Source organism: Labrus bergylta, chromosome 3 (genome assembly GCF_963930695.1).
Source record: "Labrus bergylta chromosome 3, fLabBer1.1, whole genome shotgun sequence".
NCBI classification, from domain to species: Eukaryota; Metazoa; Chordata; class Actinopteri; order Labriformes; family Labridae; genus Labrus; species Labrus bergylta.
In genome coordinates, this window is record NC_089197.1 from 26547839 (window position 1) to 26564743 (window position 16905).

At 39.4% G+C, this 16905-nt stretch overlaps 1 long non-coding RNA gene across 1 annotated transcript; it reads right to left on the bottom strand.

Moving 5' to 3' along the window:
- Positions 1–1055: 1055 nt before the first annotated feature.
- On the bottom strand, positions 1056–16702 carry LOC109985381 (uncharacterized). Its single transcript, XR_010665976.1, has 5 exons — positions 16435–16702; positions 10710–10905; positions 9445–9507; positions 4305–8147; positions 1056–4158 (listed from the first exon to the last, which is right to left on the bottom strand). It is a non-coding gene; the product is annotated as an uncharacterized lncRNA (long non-coding RNA).
- Positions 16703–16905: the final 203 nt, after the last annotated feature.

A 16905-nucleotide genomic window follows, 5' to 3' on the forward strand; every position in this document is an offset into this window, starting at 1 on the left:
TGAATCATTTTACAGCTATTTCCCAGTATCCTTCACTGCAACCCAGAGAGCGGTAAATGAGGAGAGAAGAAAAAAACAAAAATAGAGCAAGGAGAGGGATATGGAGGGTTTTTCCCCCAAAACTGGACACTCACAGCTGAGTTTTAGATTTTTCTGGCGTTTTGTGGAGGAAGGGAAGATGGAGGAGTGTGAGGGGGAGTGGACAGGGGAATAGCTCACCGCTGTGTGGGGTCCGCCTCGCGTGCGTTCACCACTGGGGTCTAGGTTATTGATTTTCAGGCCTGAAGCAGGAATATTGTCCAGAGTCATAACTTTCCTGAAGTCTGCCAAACTCTTTCTAGTATTTCTCCTCCAGTTACACACATCTCCATCCGACAGATAGACCCACACTCACAAACGGTTTCTACAATATTAATACAAACAGTTTAACAGTTAGTCTATTCATTATACTTTTTTTCTGAAAAATCCATGAATACACTGTTTTTCTTATTAATGTGGGAAAAACTCCAAATGTGTGGCTAATTAAATTAGGTAAATTGACTAATTAAAAAATGTATGCAACAAATATAAATTGATCTTAACATCGTGCAATATCTTAAATGACCATTTTTATGGTTTTTATGTTAATGTTACTCAACAACATGTCAAATTACACATCGATAGATTTAAGGTAGCACTTCTGAACACCGTCTCCAAACTCATTTCTAAACTCGTTAAATGCAATGAATTTTGAATTCTTAGAAGTTAAACCACATTTGACATTACAGTATTCTTTCTATGCCAAATGGAAATCTATAGTTGGCATAATACATAAAACAGAGTTTTCACAACATTGTGTCAATTTATGATTATTTTTATCAGATTCATTAATGTTTGCATAATTAAGAACAAATTCATTTTTGTCATGTCCATCATTGTTCCCCTCACAGCACACATAAAACACGAGGGCACACACAAATGCACGTGGTCAGAAACACTCTGGCACACAAACATAAACATAAAAACATAAACAAAGAGCTGGACGGCTAAAGGAAGAACTACTCCAGAGAAATGAATGAGTCTGAATTTTTACTTTTATTTTTAATCCAGCAGAAAATAACAAATCATTCAGAGCATTGGTTCCCAACCTGGGGTATAGGCCCCCCAGGTTGTGACCATATATCTCAGGCGGGGCACAAGACTTTGTCGAAGCTTAGGTTGTTCAAATTACATTTTTCATGACACACTGGATATTACACAGAGGTCTTTTGGTATGAGCATGTGTGTAGGCATTTCATCAGTGAGAACAATTAAAAGTGATGTTAATTCTTGGGGCGCGCTGGTGGCGCAATGGTTAGGGCGCGCGCCCCATGTATTGAGGTTGTCGTCTTGAGCGGGAGGCCCGGGTTTGCCTCCACCCGTGGCCTCCCTCCGCATGTCGCTCCCCACTCTCTCTCCCTGGTTTCCGACTCTATCCACTGTCCTCTCTCTGCATTAAAGGCACAAAAGCCCAAAAATAAATCTAAGAACACAAAAACACCAGTGCATAATACGATTTAATTGTTAAGGGGTGCTGTATTAAGATTTTTTGTTGAAGAGAAATCAATCATTCACCTCCGATGGTACAGTGGTTCACTTCATATAAAAACCTCTTACATGCACATGAAAGTTAAACAAATAAAAACAGTCCCGTGTTTTGCCGCTCAAAGAACGTGATGAAATATTTGTGGCTGTGCGGCAGATACCGTTGGCCAGGAATAACAGCCTGAGGTTAAAAGAAAGCTTTCATTTTCATGTATTAACACATCACTTAGGCCTCTGCTACTGGCTGCTGTAAGTTTCCCTCCAAAAAAAGCCAACTTTGAGGAGAGTCGGAGCCTGGCTGACAACCTGATAGCCTCAGGAACCCACTTTGGTCAGACCTCAGGCCAGACCTGGAGCTCTGGAATAATTCAACCTGTCTCCATTAAGAAATAAATGAAGACTTTATCTGATTAGAGGATTTGCATGCCTTTAAGATATGAATGAAATACTTACAAATATTGCTCAGGTTCCTCAGCACAGTTGTGAGGTTTAAATAAGGTCAAAATAAAGGTTGAATATACATAATAAAAAGAATGCAAATATGATTGTTAAAAATAAAAAAATAATTAATCTTAATAACCTTTTTCTTCATGTAATTTTCCTCTTTTGCAATTCACAGCTTTATTCTGTGGGAGGCAGGGTTGACTATTTTGTATAGCTGAAGTGTTTGGGAGCAGGGAAACTGAGCCTGTGTGTCTCCTCAGTAATCTTCTGGCTGCAGAGGACTGTGTGAAGGTGCAGAGCAGTCTGTCCTGCTGCAGCCCGAGGGCTCGGCCCAGATCTGTGATTGAGGTTGATAATGAGCAGAGGGATAAAGTAGAATTATGGAGGTCTTATCACCCTGAGCCCCCGGGTCACAGCGCACTGCTGGTGGTCAGAGACCTCTTAATCATTACACAAACTCACAGCTCCCCTCTGCAAACACATATTAGTTGTTTATTTAAACTATAGTTTTGGCTTAATGAGAAGGGTAATAACTCACTTTAAATATTCTAAGTGTGTGGATATAAAAGTTTGAGCAAAGCCTGTCTGCAAATTAATATTATTTCACAGGATTATTTAAAATCATTCGTCCACAGTATGATTCAAATTTCACCCCTTTCTTACTAAATTGGAGGGACTCTTGAGGACAGTGTGGCTTTGAAAATGGCCCCTGGGTGCTACATGCACATAGTCAAAGTGAGCTGCATGTGTGGGGGTAACAGAGGGAGACAGAGATGAGTGTGTTGCAGGGTTAGCCAGACCTCAGGCTGTGATTTGTTGAAGTGCATCAGACGGGAGTCGACCAGAATCTGAATAAATCACCTCAGTGGCACCAGTGACAAAACCTTGATAACGCTCCTTCTTTATGTGAGATTCTGCGCCTCTTATCAGGCAATAATGGATGGGAGCCAATTAGTGGGACAACTGTTAAATCTGCTTTCACCTTTAAATGACAGAAGTGACACGTTTTATTGTAAAGAGCCCATCAAGAAATGTTAGGAGACATCTAAACATCTGTGCTTGAAATATTGGAACTCCATTAATACTTTGTCTGGTCATTTCCTCAACAAGGAATTTCAATAAATTCAACATTCTCTGTTTTCCTGATTGAATTAAAGAAATTGCGTTTATTTGTCTTCTCACTGCAGGACACAGCATTCCAAATGTTTGAGTGTACATGGAGGCCTCAGGTTTTTACACAACACTTTGTTAGTTGTATATATTTGGATCATGACTCGGTATCCAAACTTGTGATGTCACAAAATGTTGCTACTTCATACATGTCTTCAACTCAAACTTCAGCAGAAAATTTGCTTATTGTGTTTGTATTTGACATCTGTGTCGAACTCATCCTCTTAAAGAACATTTAAGGATCTATCCAGCGCACTTGAGATGTTGCACAACGCAAAGCTGAGGTTTCACTTGCACAGCGATGATTAGGAGGAGGTCAGTGTAACTTGTAGGAGTATCATGCATGTTCTCAGCCAAGATGAGACAAGCCTGTATAGTCTTACCATTACTATTCTTACTGCAGGCTGCCTGCAGACACCGCAGCTGATGAAAAGATTGATTGGAGGAGGTTAAAAAGTCATTTGATACTGCTGAATTTAAGGTAACGAGTGTTTGAGGATTAAAACTGTATCAGCTGCAGCGGGCCGGGGAGCAGAGCTGCTGACAAAGACCAGCTTTCTGCTAATCTCTTTATTCCTCTTGTGAGGTAACTCTTTTACCCCCTTTGAGACAAAGGGGGTAAAAGACTCAGTTGAATATATTTTATACAACTGAGTCCTTATAGATCATCAGGACGCAGAAGTTCATCAGCGTTTCCATGCCAACAGTGTTGAAAACAGGAGCAGGCCTCCCCTTCTCCTGTCTTGTCAGTGTGTATCCCGTTATGGTCGTACAGTGCAGACAGAAGAGCTCTGCCTGCTCACCACAGCTTTATTTATTTTACTGTCTTTCATCTGCAAACCACCACCAATCTGCATCAGAGGGAAATCCACTCTGTGTATCCCATAGGTGTCATTTAGGATTGATTCCCTGGAATTAGCAGACGTCAAAGTGGAACCATGTGCCTGTCTGTCTGTCCTTACCGACACCTGTGATAAGCCTCTTTGGACACAGAGAAAAGGAGTATCATTGGCTCAAGTTATCCACACATTAATTATTGTCCACTGAGAGTTCACATCCAGAGAGTGTGTCACTAAATACTGACAGAAATAATGGTGAAAATATTCTTTAATCAATCATACACTTACCAAAAAGACCCGTAGTCTGAGTTGCTGCTGCATTAATTCAGTTTTAATTTCTTTCCATCTATGTGGTTCAAACCAATAAAATGTGCAGATCCAGCTGTAAGAGACAGAAATAAGCACATGATCAGCTCTCCTTTTTTAAAGCATGCAGCATGCTTATGCTCCTCTGGTTCACATCAGAAAAACTGATACATTTAAAGGCATAGATCCCAGGTCAGACGGATTGCAAGCCAGCATTGAAGGCCCTCATAGATCAGACTGAGGTCATTACTGATAGTGAATCATACTTAGATATATAGGCAACATGAACAGTGATCTATCACCCTTTAGTTGTTGGAGAAATGGTATAACATGGAAGTAAACAAGAAGACCACCAACAGCAGGATTCATCCTCACTGTGTTTATTAGATGACTCTTTGCAGCACCACAGAAAAACAGGGAATTCATCATCAGGTCTTCAAGTGGATCTGCACTTGACTTTTGAAAAAGAGGGAGACTGCGAGGACAAATTGGTCTCCAATTGAGTAGTCACACGCAAGATGATTTCTTTACTTGAAAAATAGTCATTTTATGAAATTCTTTACTGCTTTGGGTTTATTTTTCATCTGATGGATTAACCTTAATGCTAATTTAATACTGAAAGAAACTATTCACTTTAGATGCTGCTACTGAATATTTAAAGTCTTGCCTTTGGAGAAAAGAAACAATTCAACAAAAACTTTCCATTTGCGCGCTGAAATAGAAAAACACGTTTTCAGACAATCTGAGAAAAAACAACAGCACTCTAATAGTAACAGAAACATACAAACAGACACCTACACTAATTTAATCTAGTTTAAAGTCAAAGTATTATTACTGTAATACAAGTGAAACATAAATATGATTTAAATACAACACTAACATTATGTCCTACAGAAGAAAGTTCTGACTCAAAAAAGGTGTAAGACATCATGAATAAGGTAACTTTTTATTTTAAAGTTACTTCATAAAAGAAAATAAACAGAATAAAAAACACACAACAAAGAAAGAACAGGGTACGATAGTGAGAGCAATGAAGGACTCATTCTTACACAAAACAACCACCTATTACATTACAAACATTCAGGCACACGTTTTACTAGAAATATGGCTCATTTACAATCATTTCTACCAAGTGTAGACATTTGCAATTCACTGATAAATACAGTAACACACACGCTGCTGTAGGCTAAAAGAAAGCTAATAATTTTCTTAAGTTATCATATATTGTCCCTAAAGAAAAAAACATAGTAACATTTGTTCACCTTGTTTGAAGATCGGTCAGCTCATTTATACAGTCCCTCACACAATGGCAGCACCTCTGAGGCGAGGGCGGGCTGGCTGATCCAACATGAAACATCTGCTACCTGACTGATTCCTGAATCAAATCGCCCAAAGCAACAGCTCAAGATCGGGCTTTTAGAAGAGCTATTTCACTCTAATACATGGCCCATTACCACATAGCCATTCATCACATTAACCCATACAGTATAGCTCAGGAGTGGCTGTACAGTGCCACAGAGCTCTCTGTCTTCAGTCAGGACACACTTGGCAGCATGTCCACTTTGCCATGACTCTGTTTACCTGAGTGATACACAAACGCAGCCTGCCGCAGGCTCTATTAACAGAGCAAGAACAAAACCTGTGCCCATACACACAACACAGATTGATTGACCATCTCGTGTTATATATGCAATGCTTTGCTGTGCACACTTAATTTGTCATTTTGCAGGTTTTATAGTAAAGTGAAACGGTGTATTCAGGGTTGAAAACTGGATTTTTACAATCTACATGCACTTACTCCAAGTCGATTTTCTCTCGTCTGTCCATGTGAGTAATCATGATCTTTCTCTTTAAGAAACATCTCTGAATATTGCAGAGAAGATGCAATAATCAGCGCACTCTCATAGAAACACAGACAACTATATTTTAAAAATTCACAAAAATAAACACGTTGGGTAAAACCTTTAATTAGCATGAAGCCGTGAGCTTTAGCTAGAATTAAGGAGCTTTCAGCCCAGCTGTGGTGAGCCTGATTACTTAATAATATGGTGATAAACACAACTATCAATCAAAGCCCCTGACAGGACTCACAATTCAGGAGAGATCAGCCAAAATAAGAGCTGTGCTGACTCTCTCATTGTGGTGGTGTGTGTGGGGGTGTGTAACAGGATATACAGGCTCTGTTCAGAAATGAAGCTACTTTGGCAGTGTAATGATGTAAAGATATAAAGTGTCAGTCTCAACTACAGCTGTCTCTTGAAAACAATTGTTGTGCAATATCACATCTAAAGTCACTCAGAGTGGCGGACAAGAGTGAAATTGAAATTCAAACACTGGTCGTCACCACAGTAAACACACCTTACAGTACACTGAAAATACAATCGCATCAATGCAACATGAGTGCAGAGTGATTTATACACTACAGACACGGTAAAAACATGCATCCCCCAATGTATGAAACACACTTTATAATGTACTGATTTTATTCTCAATGATATTATTTATTTTTAAGGCCATAAAGGACGGTCAGTTATATGCAACACAACACACAGACGGCTGTGAGCGTAACAGAGAAGAGTATGACCTTAGCAAAATGGCTGCTTCTTTATCAAGAGAACAAGCTTTGGCCCGCTGTGCAGGAGAACCAGTCCCGTCATCGTAGTTCTTGATACCAACTTCTCGTCTGAATAAAATCTGAGCTATCACAGTTTTTTAGTGATTCGACTGTACAAAAGTATGTGTTTGTATTTTTTATGAACTCTCTTTGTCAAACACCGTAAGGATAATTACATAAATGTTATTTTTTATTTGTGCAAACTTGTTAAATAACCTGATAGACACAAAAGAAATGAATGAAATCAAGTAAGGGCACGAAGTGGCTTCATAATATTTTGACATCTTTCTTTTGTAGAAAATCTGAACTAGAAATGTAAATTGTGGATGAACATTATAATAAATTCAAGTTTAATCTTGATATGTGCAGTATATCAGGGATAGTAAGAACACGTTTGAAACTTTGAATGTTTTTGTTGAACTCTTTTCGAACAGTGCAGAAATGCTCAATGCTGCTTAGCAATCATCATAAGTACATATCATTGCTGCTGGTCTCCAAAGTATTCAAAGTGAAATTATGCCGTGATAAGTCATCCGGCTGACGAGAAACATTATTATGTGGCAATAAAAGCTTTCATTCTATGATAGTGGTGTGTTCAATTCTTAAACACAGATTATTTTATTAACATTTTTATGTGGACTAAAGCGGCTCTTAAAATCTGTTTTTTTCTCTTTTAAAATAATCAGTGTGGCAGCAGCAGACTAAACTCACACACATACAGAATATGTACAAACAGACACACTTAGATGTAAGTTAGGCTATCGTCTTTAACTGCCTCGTGCTTTTGTCCTTGCTGCTGTCAGCGTTGTCTATTCCTCGAAATAGCGCTCTGAATGTTGACATTTTCTGCTGGTCAAAAGTATTTTGCAGCTGAGATGAGGTGAAATAAATTTAGTGAGAGGTAAATCAGTGCAGCTCTGGAAGACTCGGCTATTCTCTCTCACCTCGCCACTTTTAGCAGACCGTGGCTGATTTCCTTCCTTGCGTGACTCCGGAGTGTAAACACTCAGTCAGAGTGACTCATCACTATTTCTCACTTCCACGCTCTGATATAAACACACGAAGGGGTCAGGTGTCAGATGGGGTGGTGAGTGGGTGGGGTCTGGGGGGGGAGGGGGAGGAGGCAGTATGTCTCCTCCATAAGACATCTTCCATTCTCACAAATATTCACGGCTTCCTGTGGCCAAAGCCGCACACGGGCCTACTGCAGCCTGCAGGAAGGAGACAGAGAAACATGGTTAGGAAAAAGGACAGAATAATGGGATGATGAATTACTGTCTCTGCCCAGTGCTCTTTAATATCAAGAAAGATGTGATGAGCTCTTTTTACCCACAACAAGAGTGGTGGTTGGCGGCATGGTCGAGAGGATCGAGTTGGGTTCAATTGATTTACAAGTCATGACACCTAGTTTGCTTGGGCCTGCCAACTTGTCTTTTGGGTCGATTGGATGCCTAAGAAAGCCACGATCAGCACTTTGCCCTCCTTAGACCTGCGTTATTACATGGTAGTTGGCGTGGAAGGGAGGGTTAGCCACTTCCTGTCAGGCCCCCAGTCTGAAGAAGGGCCAAATACAGCCCAACATCAATCACTCTGCACTCCACAGCTTTCCCTGTACCATTGTTATAGAGCAGACCGAACGGAAAGAGGCCGGTAGCAGGTGGAAATTAAAAGCCCTTTGACAACCGTAGGCGAAGATTCCTGCCGAGATCGTCACAACATTTACACAGGCCAAAGGGAGCGACGTATGGCTGCCAGTATAGCAGTCTGCACACACTGATCATTTAGTCGGCAACATTCTCAGATGAACTGATACATGAACACAGGAGGCTAAACACCGGCAGCATAGTGGTAACCACAGCTCCTGTAGTTTAATCTGTGTGTACACATGATGAGACATGATTACCCAGCCAGTCATTAGATCATAAACAGGAGTCTACTTCATGAGAAGACTTGCTGTGTTGATCCACTGAAATAACATTAACATTATGGTTTATAGCAATCAGGGTTGAATATGAATGGGAGCATATGCTGTGTTCTGAACAGGTGAAACAATGTCATCATTTTTACAGCAATTTTATTCTTCAGGACACAACTGACACCATTTACTACAAGATCTTTAGAATTCAATGCTCAGATATGACACGAGGGTCAATGACTACAGCTTTACATTGATTTAATCATATTAGATACTGTGCAGGATAAAGCTCAAGCTGATGTTGCACACAATGTGATTTTAGCTCAAGATTTCATTTGGAGCATCTTCTGCATGACATTAGATGGGAAACTGACAACTTTTAATTTCCTTTTTCAATCAGAGACACTTCAGAGGCCAACTGAATTTGAATCTGTTCCTTGTATTGTATCGACAGCCTTTACCTAAGAACGTAAGGAGTTGTATTTTAAAGCTTTTAAATGATGGGATGGGATAGTCTTCCTTTAATTAGCTGGAGGGAGCAAAATAGTTTTTTTGTTATTCATAGGGCTGTAATACAAAAACTGCTTTTTTACCTTTGCTCTGTGCTGGCTTTTAAACAGTCCTTACTACATCATCAGCTTCTTCGCCTGTTCACACTGAGATGAGGAGAAGCAGAAAAAGAACAGTCATAATTAACATCTGTATATTGTCTGTGAGTTTGTGTTTAAAACGATATATATGTTCATGGTTTTGTACACAGGTCTCACTTGAAAGGCAATCTCAACAAGGCTATCTTTCTTAAATACAGGATTAATATTTGGGTTTGAAATGTTATTACCCACATACATTTCCAACCAGAGCTTCATTTTTTCCATTTATGTTTGTTTTCATCAAATCAGCCGAACTCTAAAACTATATGCAAAGGAGCATTAGAAAACATCTAATGTAGAAGGAAGCAGTAGATGATTTCTACATGCATCTGTGATGCAGACACTGGCTTTGAATTACACCACTTTTAATTATGTCCCCCTTTTTTTATTCACCCTTCATTAGCCTTTCCTCCACAGGTTGCATTATTACAGCTGCAGTGTTTCTTCCTCTCCCTGGTACTGCCCCCTGCACCCTCCACACTTCCTCCCCCACAGCTGTACTCTTCTTCTCCACTCTGGCTCATAGAAGCTGAAGCCTGGCAGGATCACTGTCATATAATGCCCACGCGTGTGATGCTTGGCTGGGACCCCCTCCACTCAGGAAATGCTCTCGGCCTTTTTCCCACCCTCATGTTCAGGCTGTGGAGAGCCTGGCATTACAGCCCAATCCAGTTACCATCCCCGAGCATTCCTGACTGATTTAAACCGCTGCCTGGCTCTGAGTTCCCACAGACAACGAGGACACGCTGTAATTTCAATCCGGCCGGAGAACTGGGTATCAAGTTGTGAACTACCAAATCTGTTTATGGCAGAACAGAGGAGTTTGAGCTCCACAATAGGCAATTACCATCCCCGCTCACCCCCACTCCCCTCCATTCAATTTGTGGTTTGTCTGTAGGTGGGTTCTTGCGTGCGCAGATTAAAAATAGCCAACCCATCCCGGACTCAAAGTAAAGAGACATGGAGAACATTTTGCACAAACGATATCTCCCATTGTGGTGTCCTGTTTGGGAATTCTTAATTGCTTTTTCCGAAGCAGCTTGCCACAGGAAAATCCCCCTTCAGAGTACAGAAAAAACGAGTTGGTGGGCTGTGCATAAACACGATAGATATTCTGTAAATGTGCATGTAAACACGTACATATAAGACCCCTGTCTCCCCATGTGCACGCATCAGTCTGTCATGAGAGCAATATGAAAGCAGCTAACCTGCAGCAGAGGGGTCTGAGTCTGACTCGGACCCAAGTCTGCCCTGCCTCTCTCTTTGGAGTTCTTCTCTGTGGTTTCTGCTTCAGCTCGTTCTTGACGTCTCTGTCTGCATCAGGCACACTGTGAGGGAGCCCAGGAGGTGTGCAGGGTGCACGGTGGGACATGAAACAGGCCCCCACTCTGAGGCTGAGTCTTCCTATAGAGGCCACACATAGCAGAGAGAAGCGATGCAGGAAAAGTTTTTTAACAGATATTTAAAGTTAAGCAATGCATTATGTTCTTTTTTTTATATTAATTATCAATATTTGTGAACGCAGCCTTCTCATAGTATCAGGTGATCCTTAATCAACATGCACTAAATGAAAAACTAGAGTCCTGAATGAAATAATGACTGAAATGTTTTTAAAGAACAGGATTTGTTTTATTCATTTGTTTCATTCTGAAATGTACTAGCTTGGGAAAAATAAATTGTAGAAATCCTGTCCTAAATTACTCTTTAAACATCACTCAGACTATTCAACAATCAAAGAGTTTCCTACTTAAACTAAGTCTTATGAAACTTTTTTTATGGCCTTGAGTTAAAACCTATAAATATTGCAGACATCCCTCAGTGATCCATACTTAAAAACACACAAAATGAACAATGGATTACTGAGAAACCTAAACTTTAAATGGTTGACAAAAGTTGGTTCATTCCATATTAACCTGTAATGAATGTGTGTCAATCATTTGAATTAACTTACATAATTAAACACCAGGGACAGCATTGGAGATGATCATTCTATCCCTGACAAGTCGGATATATTGTTTTTTTCCTTTATATTGTTTATTTATGCAAAAAAAATACAAATACAATTCTACAAATTGAAACGCAACAATTTCAATGTGAAACCTGAAAATAGTCACATAAAAGTGAATACATTTGTCATTTTAGAATTTTGCAGTTTGAATAAAAAGAGACATTTAAACAATTTAAACACATGAAGTACATTTATCCTTCATGCTTTAACCATAAATTGTAACTTTGATGTACACTATACTTAAATTAAACATGTTTTCTATTTCTTGAAATTGGCCTTTTCTCATGTTTTACACAGAAGTTTGCCGACTTGTTAAAAAAATTATTTGTTTTAACAGGTATTTAAATCATGAAACCTTTCCCCTTATAGTGCTAACCACATTTGGACAGTTTGGTATTTGTTAAACCTCTGGAGCTGCCAAATCCTCCCCACTGCTGTCCTTCATGTCAAATTATGGGCTGCTGCCTATGATCATAAAATAAACCAGAGGAAATTTTATATATATGATTTCATTCTTTTTTCATTGTTTGAGAGTAAAGGATTGTTACAGCTGTCATCAGGAGATGGTTATGAAAAGAGAACAAGAATCTGCCTTAACATGCAAAATACTGAACCAAAGTTGAATCTGACAAGGAGACTTGTCTATCTTAGGTTTGACAGAATGACACACCAGGGACTGCTCAGGGAAGACGAGGTCCCAACTCTCACAACTCTGGTGAACAAAAGATGAACTCCTTATCTGCAGAGCAGTGGTTGTTTTTACAATAAATAAATGAATGAATAAACAACATTTGTTTATTGAATGCCTCATGTTGAATGCTGTAAGACAAAGCAAGACTTACGCTCTGAGTTCAATGTCATAATTTATGAAATTCTTTATTATTTAAATTACTAATGTACTTCTCTGTTTATCTCACATGATATTTCAATATCTTTTTTTGATGTGAAAACATAAATACAGTAGCACTAAAGACAAGATCCAGACATCATCAATGACTAACATTTACACATGATATCTTCAATTCTTCAGTTTGTGGTGTGCAGGGGAGGCAGACAGGTGTGCATATATGTAACATGTGCATTCTACCAAAAATACCAACAGTACAGTAAACATTTTTTTTACACTGAGAGTATGTTGTTTCAATATTGTCTCTGTTAAAGTATTTACTGCATATGAAAGGATTATCATAGAATACACACGGTGGCTAATTTACTTTGCTGTCTGCTTATAGAATAAAAAACAAGAATAAACAAAACGGTTTTTTCTGTATATAGTTTTTTAGGTGCTTCCTTCTGTAGATGTAAGTAGGCTACCATAATTATCTTTTTGTTATGTCTTTTTAATGTGCCGAAGATGACTGCGCGAAACAAGATGTGTCCACGAGCAGGTTATTAGACGCCTTACAAACATTATCAGTATCACACCTGCAGCCTCTGAAAGTATTTATACATTTCAACAGTGAGTGAGTGAGGACTGCCATCACTGTGCAATTTGTGTGAAAAGTATTAACACAAATGTTTGATCGATCATCCTACTCAGTAGGGGTTTGCTGTACCAGGGGACTACTTTCTCTCGCGCCCTCACACAGGTATCTCGCCAAGAAAATTAAAAAGTGATCCAGCGCGCGCGTTCTGCAGCTGATTAGCCTATGCGAGGGCGGTGCCCAATCAGCGGTCTGCTAGCAATCCCGTCCTTTCTCGTTCACATAAACAGCACTTAAAGGAAAATATACACGGCCACCTACAGCGTGGGGAAAGTGATGAGGGGGTACCCACCTCCACTTTACACTGTTTTCAATTAAAGCGACAAACCTGCTGTGTGAACTACAGGCGTCACCGAGGAGACAAAGAGCTGAAGAAACAATAACAATCCCTCTGAACACTAATCTGAGCGACAGTCTAAAGTGTGTACACTTTAAATGTGTCTTCAGAAAAATGTCATAGTCATAGTTTCATCCTACAATGTTGTTTTGGAAATGTGTAAAAAAAAAAAAAAAAAAACAATATTAAAATAATACAGTATAGGCTAAATAACGTAATTATTTCAGAGCACCAATAAAGAAAATGTATGAACAAATAGCTTATTTATTATTAATATTATTTTATAAACGAACGAAAAATATTTTATTGTAGGCTATTTTATGTTGGTATCTTCCGCGTAAAAACAAGCTCACCACTTTTGTTTGTGCGTCTAAAGATGTCATCATTTACATGCTTTTTTTTTGGCACTTATAGCCTACGACAAAATAAGATTAAATAACCAAAATCTAAAAACCTGAAAATTTAATCAAAACCCCAATTTTCTGTATTAATACTCCAAACCACTCGGGCCCTCTTGTTTAATTTGTATAAAGCCGCTATATGTTGGCTAAAGGCATATGTGTTCATTTATTTACATTTTCAAACACGTAAGGGATATTTATATATAGCCTAATATATATTTTTGTTTTTAGCTAGGCCTTATAATAGGCCTATAATTAAAATGTTAGCTTGTTTCTAATGATCACTTTATCGTTATATATCCCTTTCAGATAAAGGGTTTGCTTAAGGTAAGGCTACCTATGAAGAAGTAAAAGTTGGGGGGGAAAAGCTGGTTGCTCAAATGCAGTCCTGAGTGTTATTTCAAAACTTAACTCAAGTTCAAGGCGGATGAACTCGAGCCAGCTGATCGATCACTCTGTCGCTCTGTGGTACAAACAAAGTCCCTGCGGCCTCTCGGTGACCCCCCGCGTCTCTCTCTCATCACCCAGCATAGATACTGGATTATTTCTAAAAGTTAATAATAATATTTAAAAGAATTTCTAATCTACATCTGAATAGTTTATTTGAACCACTTCGGATCAACAGTTTGATCTGTTTTGGGGACCAAACTAAATCCTTCTGACTGCTGTCAAGGTAGGCCTATGATCAATAATACGAAGCCTTAAATGAATTAGCAATCATTTTCAAGTTAACATGGGGTGGTTTGTTCAACTGATGATGTACAATTCAGCCTTTTGTGTGAAAATCGTCTGATATCGAGATTTTTGTTGTGCGATTATGAAACTAATCCTAAAAAGAGTGAAATCTGTCAGCTGAATATTTCTCCTGAAAAAAAAAAAAGAGTTGGAAAAGGCCCCAATTACAGTTTTTGGCCTCATGATGGTTATTCAACCTAACCAACGTAAGAGCATTGAACCTACAAGGAACTATTCATTGAACAGTTCTGCAGAACTTTTTAGCAGCGTGGTTTTTACAGGGGTCCAAGTCCGGTTTGGGGACACTAAATAACGGTAAGACAGTCCGGAAAGGCTGTCAGGGCTGCGCTCTCTGCGGTGTACCTCCACCTAAGTGGTCGAGCATTCCTGAGGATGCAGCCCTGTCAAATATTTCATGATGGGACGTCATGGAAAAGTGCATGACTGCGTCTGCGATGGAGCAACAGCGAAGCTCTGACCTCGAGACTAGAACCCAAGAAATGAACATAATCCGCCACCGACGCTGTTATGCCAACTACTTCCTCTCGATGAATAAAGTACCTGTATATTTTGGATGCATTTAGATGTAGAGAATTATTATTATTCTACAGCAAGTATTAAATTAGAAATTTTATGTTGGATTACTTACAGTTTTATCACTACTATATTTAACACGGACATCAGTAGTATTTTCGTATATACAAATACTATATTTTGGAGCCTTTAAGGCCTAAGTACTGGTGAAAAAAGATCGCAGTGGAGTTGCGCATCAGCATCATTGCATAAATGTTGAAGCGTGTACCTTAAATGGACATGCACACTTTTGAAAAAATGAAAAATGGTTTGCCCTATATACATTTAACAAAGAAAGAATAACATGAAATCGTGTGAAGGAGCGTATGAGAGAGAAACAACAGTCCTAATGGTATGAAGTCATCAGCGGTAATTAAATGCAGTGGGCAGAGAGGGAACGGGAGCGCGCCTGCCTCTGGAGCGCGCTGGGTGGTCCGTTGCGCTGATAAATGTGTGGCCCTCACTGCAGGCAGTGGCCGAGCAGGCACCGGTTAAAACAATACTTGCATTCATTTATACACCGGTTTAAATCCCCTCTTCAACAGCACAAACTAACAGTGGCACGTCAGTCACTTTTAGTTTGACAATGAAAATGTTCCCAAATCATTTATTTTTATTTTTCCTTGTGGCAGAGTTCCACACATGAGAAGGCAGTGGCGCGTGTTTTGGGATTTAACAGTTCCGGTAATTTGCCATTTAATATTGAATACATTTTTTCAGAATTTCCTTCAAAAGCTTTATTGTATAATATTTATAAATACACTGTCCAATTGTTCTACGGACAAAAAAATAATAAAACTGGAGCTTGAAATTACATTTACGCACAGGCAAGAGTCTCCGAACAGTTGCTGGTTTACGCAAAGGATAGAGATTGCAAAAATGTTCATCCACCTTTTTAATGCGTTATGTCCATTCTGCCAAAACCTCTCAGTCACCACAAGCATCTAGTAGACACGGTAACGCCGACAGGATCAGAAGCACAGCTCACTGAATCCACGCAGAGGCAATAGGCTGCCGGCTGCAGCTATCGACCTCTCCAGGGAACAATAAGCAAACTACTGTCAACAATTTTAGGTTATGGACTGATCGTATTTCAGTAGCGTTTGCTCACAGCTTTTTAAAAGGCAGTAAAACCAAACAAGATCAGGTTTTATACGATGGAAACGCAAACAAATAAACAAACTCGAGCGCGTCTTCTTCTGGGTGAGTTACGTTTAAACCAAACCGGAGACATTAAGGCAGGATCTTGGCTTCGTTTCTCTAAATTTCATATAATATATCATGTTGAACCAAACAAACTAAAAAAAAATCCAGGTTTTCCATGGAAGCTCTTTATTACACCGACCACAGTTCTGCCTGTGATATTGTGATTGAAAAGTTTTAAATCCACTTTACCTTCATCCCTGGATCCTTCGATGTAAATCTGTCCGTAGGAGTCGATCTCCAGTCCTCGTCCAGCTTGTGCACTCACAGTTCGGCAGACTTTCCACCACACTTCTCCTGCGTCTCTGCGTAAATATTATGACTTCATCATACAAACAATATCCATGCGCAAAAACGTCCAGCATCTAGACAAGACAGTGCGGGCAGGCACATCAGATTGAGTATTAGCTGATCTAACGGAGCTTAACTTGATTTTTTATTTAAAGAAGGCCAGCGAAAATGTTTACATTCTGCTGTATAAACATCCTGCCCATGTTCCTGTCTATCTGCAGAAATCAGGACGAAGGCTTTGAATATGAGGGGCTCGTTCTCTGCTATATGCATTTCACATTAGGAAATGTACAATTATGCAATACATTTAATAAGAATAGAGGTATATTTGCCGTGCTGATGCGTCAGTATTGTGGCCAGAAAAGGCGAGAT